Source organism: Pistacia vera, unplaced genomic scaffold (genome assembly GCF_008641045.1).
Source record: "Pistacia vera cultivar Batoury unplaced genomic scaffold, PisVer_v2 Contig1477, whole genome shotgun sequence".
NCBI lineage: Eukaryota > Viridiplantae > Streptophyta > Magnoliopsida > Sapindales > Anacardiaceae > Pistacia > Pistacia vera.
The window spans coordinates 72,521-77,450 of record NW_022195551.1 but is presented as its reverse complement, the minus strand read 5'-3'; positions in this window follow the sequence as shown (position 1 = coordinate 77,450).

Below are 4,930 nucleotides of genomic sequence, written 5' to 3'. Positions count from 1 at the left end.
GATTATACTGTTTGGTTGAGGCTTTTTGGCCGGATTTTGGATACTTCTTATGTTGCTTTGCCTGAATTGCAACTTAATTTCATATGTTTTATGTTTCAAGCCAAAACATGCACTTTAGCAAATAAAGAGCGGAATTGAGTTTCTGGACCCGGAAGCAATCGAATCTCAGAATTCGGGGAAATTCTGATGCTGATTTGAAGCACTATGAAGCTTGGTCCTATTGGAGAGCACCAAAGATTGAAGATTCATGCAAGGAAGCAAGCGAAGGGCAATTCCATAATTTCAAGAATGGTTCAGAACATTTCGCCGCGGCGAAGTTCTCAGGAATTCGTTGCCAGGATCTTCACCACGGCGAAGTCTGCAAAGTCTAGTTTTTATTAAAATGCACAGTTTTGTTTTAGGCGAAAGTTTTTAGGTTTTTGGACTGACTATATAAAGAAACCTTAATCTTTTTATTAGGAGTTTGACATTTTGGGAGAAAAGAGAGAAGATTTGAGGTGGATTTGAGATTGAACTCTTTGGGATTCATCAAATAGGGAAGATTTTTGTTCTCTTTCTTTATTCCAACATGTTGAATGCTATGTTTACTATTTTTAATTCGCTTTTTTTTAATTTCATTATGAACTAACTCACTTTGGGTTAGGGCTCTGATGTAATTAGGATTTCTATGGTTAATCACTAGATTATTGCTGCTTTTACATTCTATTGCATGGATTATGTGATTATTCTTGTTTTTATTGAATTTATTTGTTGAACACGAAGAGATTGAGAAATGAATCATGTATGAGCTTCTTAGTGTAATCACCATTGTTGTATCAAACGCTAGAGATAGGTTTGAGAATCAATGAAATCAATTGAGGATTCCATTAGCTTAACGAACTTGGATATATTAATCTTCAAATTGTTGGGTGTGGAAGCTTAATAGGGAAAAGTAGGAAAACATAGCCTGAGAAGGTATGTTTTACACATTAGGGAGTTCGATTTATAATTCGTGCATGTGAGTGAAGAAGTAGCACAATTTGTAGATTAATTCATAGAATCCTAGTGAAGTCAAAACCCTAACTGTTTGCTTTAATTGATATTTTCTCTCAAATTAGTTTTGCTGTCATTAATTAGTCTTTTAAATACGTTGTAAGTTTTGTCTTTTTCATTTTAGCTTTAATTCATCCTGCAAATCCAAACATTTTCGTTTACTCCAACCTGATAAACAATTAGGAAAGTCAGTCCTTAACAAACAATCCTTGTGGGAACGATACTTCACTTATCACTTTATTACTTTGTGCGACTAGTGCACTTGCTATACATTGCATGTTGTAGTTACAACGCAACACACCATAGAGCTCAATAGTTACACCTACTTGTTTAACACTATATTAGATTTTGCCCCTCTAAAAGGAACATCGGATCTAACAGTTCCATCTCCATCTACCAAAACAACCAGAATGTTTCAAAAAAAAGTAGGTATACAACATACAAAAATTTCACGCCCTTCTTTATCTCTAAAGCTATGGTGTCCTAACCACTCGGCAGCTATTCCATCCCCATTATCCATTGAACCCGCTCTAAATAATCCCTCTTTCGCTGGATTATTTCCGATTAATCATAAAAAGCTAATTTTTCAAGAATTTTATACCAAGCTTTCGATAAACTTTGAGTTTTGGCTAGTCCAGCACTAACTCTTCGATATATTTCTTGGTAAAAGTATCCCTGATCCGACTGATAACTGGTGGGACCAAATAATTCGATGGGGATAGTTGCTAAACCATACCACATAGTTCCAGCAACAACAAAAGCTGCAAAAAAGATAGCAGCAATGCTGTGAGAAAGAAAATTTTCAATATTGCCCATACATAATCCTTTGTATAGACGTTGAGGCAGACAAACACTAAAATGGAATAAGCCTGCTAAGATGCCCAATGTCCCTACTGCAATATGATGAGAGTTTATTCCTCCTAGAAGAAAAGGGTCAAAACCTTCCACACCCCACGCTGGATTTACAGCCTGTACCTTTCCAGTTAGTCCATAAGGGTCGGACACCCATATTCCAGGACCATACAATCTTATTACATGAAATGTGCCAAACCTAAAACAAGCTACTCCGAAGAGAAATAAATGAATTCTAAAGATCTTAGGCAAATCCAAAGAAGGTTTTCCTGTACGTTCATCACCAAATATTTCTAGATCCCAATGCATCTAATGCCAAACAGTTGCCAAGAAGCACAATCCAAAAAGCACAATATGTGCCTTGAAACTCCACCCTATAATACGCCAACTGCCCCATGAATTGGTTATTCCTAAATGAGTCATGAAAGGTATAACGAACATACCTTGTCTCCACATTGGATCAAGAACGGGGTCGGAGGGATCAAAAACTGCTAATTCATATAGAGCCATTGAACCGACCCAACCAGCAACTAGAGCTATATACATTATATGGACAGAAAGCAAACGATCGGGATCATTCAACATGACGGTATGAACTTGATACCAAGGAAAACCCAATGGGAATACCCCTTTATCAACAAAAAATAGACACTATATAACTTTATTGCATTATTGCATTGAAAAAAAAAAAACTATGCTATAGACAACCCTTTTTTTTCAGCCAATTCTCTTAGAAAAAGGATTAATATATGTTCTATTCTTTTAGTATTTAGTAATAATGGAATAGTTTAGTTCATAAGAAAAAAGAGAAGCAGATATATTCTATATTCGATAAGTACCAATACGTAGTGGGGGTTGATTCCCTTTTCTATAAGCGAATGCATCTATATTTAGTCATCATTCAAAAGGCCTATTCGTAAGAATTTTCCTTTCTTCATTATGTTTTCCTTTACTTTATTTTCTAAACTTATTCAATCTATATATAAAATATGATAAAGGTAAATATTATTAAGATAATAAGCACATTATTACGCTTCCACATCAAAGTGAAATAGAGTACTTAATTCTTTTTTCTTTCAGTTTATGCCTATTGGTGTTCCAAAAGTACCTTTTCGAAGTCCCGGAGAAGAAGATGCATCTTGGGTTGACATATAGTGCGACTTGTCAAATATATTGGGTCATATGGGATTTCCCCATTCTCTCCCTCGATAGAGATATCCTCTGTTTCGCCCCCAAAAAAAAATTGAATTATCAAAAATTTGTAGCATGAAGTGCAAATAGATCCTTTTTGTAAGGAGGTATCTAGATTAATATAATATTAGCAATTAAAATAATTTACGGTTGGCTTGGCTAGATCAATAAAATGAAGTATCCAGGCTCAGTTTAAAAAACCCAATTGGTAATTTATTTATGATTATTACTTATATCACAAACGATTCGATTTTTTTAAATAGGAATGATCTTAAACTGTTAATCAATCGAATCCAAAAGGGAATGAATATGAATACGTCGAATATTTAGCAGAAGGCATGAAAGAAATGAATTGAAAAAAGGGGGGGTAATAGCAAAAAAAAGATGTGGTATTGGGGTCATTTGTCCTATATGTACTATTGGAAAAAACTCAGAATAACAAATATTCTAATTAATGCCAAGATCATATTAATAGTCACTCATTGCAATCACATTTTACTTAAACGAATTACAATGAAGTTCACAGCATAAATACCTCCTCTCCTTAACTTTGAAGCAAAAATTGTATCTTGAGAAAAAACCACCGTATGTGTGTTTTTCCTTTAATAAATTTTAGAGAGATTTTAAGAACCGTTCTAAAAGGAATTTCTTCTCTTCTATATGGGCTCTAGTTGCCTTCGCAACTGCTACAGTTTCCACTTGCAACATACTTTGGGTGGGTCCCATCATGGGTGTCCCACCCATATCCAATATGTACAAATCAAAATCGAGCAGATACTTACTCGGAGTAGAGCATAAACCTAAAAAAATTGAAGAAGCCCATTCAAGAACAAGAAAATGACATCGTAATTTTTTAATCAGATCTCGATGAAAAAAATGCATCAATGAAAGGTTAGTTTGAAAAGTTTAGTAAAAAAAAAAATTCTATTATAGGAAAACCTGCCAAAGTCATATTTCTTGAAAAATGGAAGAAAAGCCCCTTCGCTAGAAGTTAGAAAGAACCCGCTATGAAAAAAGAAAGAGGGCTGGAGTTTACACATAGATATTTTTTGCATGTTGAACCATATGCATAAAAAGGTGCCTGTACGGCTCCTAAAGGATACAATTTTATCCTAATCAACCGACTTTATCAAAAAAGATTACTTTTTTTAGGCCAAGAAGTTGACAGCGAGATGTCGATTCAACTTATTGGTCTTATGGTATATCTCAATATAGAGAATGATACCGAGGATCTTTATTTGTTTATAAACTCTCCTGGCGGTTGGGTAATACCTGGAATAGCCATTTATAATACTATGCAATTTGTGCAATCTGATGTACACTTAATATCCATGGGATTTGTCGTCTCAATGGGGTCTTTTATCTTGGTCAGAGGAGAAATTACCAAACGTCTAGCATTCCCTCAAGCTTAGTGCCAATGAATTTTTTATTTGAGAGAAAAAAGAAGACTATGCCTTCACCATATGAATTATTAATATTCAGTAATAATATAGCATGGCACTTCGAATTCGATATCCAAATTCTTTATTTATTTTTTTCAAAAGATTCTCAATTATGTATCAAAAGAGTAGTATGAGACAAACAAAAGGTATTTACGACTTTATCTTACCTATCGTAGGCCTATTTCAACGTCACAAACTTTTTTCACACCAAAGGATTATTAACAGGATTTAGGTTATCAAAGAGTACCAAAAAAAAAAAAAAAAAAAAAACTTTGGGATTGCTAAATAACAGCCGAAATAAATACAGAAAGCAACGGGGCCATCATAGTATTTTTTTACTCCTCCAAAAAACCATACATATAGATTTTAGAAAATCTATATTTAGCCATATCCACACATATATGAATGATTCT